The sequence below is a fragment of the Trachymyrmex septentrionalis genome, unplaced genomic scaffold, assembly GCF_001594115.1.
Source record: "Trachymyrmex septentrionalis isolate Tsep2-gDNA-1 unplaced genomic scaffold, Tsep1.0 scaffold6, whole genome shotgun sequence".
NCBI lineage: Eukaryota > Metazoa > Arthropoda > Insecta > Hymenoptera > Formicidae > Trachymyrmex > Trachymyrmex septentrionalis.
The window spans coordinates 3827003-3827372 of record NW_017305778.1 but is presented as its reverse complement, the minus strand read 5'-3'; positions in this window follow the sequence as shown (position 1 = coordinate 3827372).

The window sequence follows — 370 nt, the reverse complement described above, 5'->3', positions numbered from 1 at the left end:
ATATATATACATATATATATATATATAAAACTTTTAAAATATGTGAAAAATATAAATGTGATTATATACATTATATAAAGTTCACAAATTAATACGAATGTGGTTTAACAGTGGTCATGATATAGCCACAATTAATTAAGATTTGAAATTAGAAGTATCATATAATATATGATAAAACGGCTTCTGCCTTATGAAAATGTAGTTTATTCTAGAAAGTAATCTACATATTGAGATAGATGTTTTTGGGTAACCAAAGATTATCTGCTGCACAAATTTAGAAAACCGAAATTTTTTAATGTACGTAAAATTTGGTTATATATACAATCGCGCGGGGAAAATTCCGTTTTACAGGGATTAATAATCAGGGATC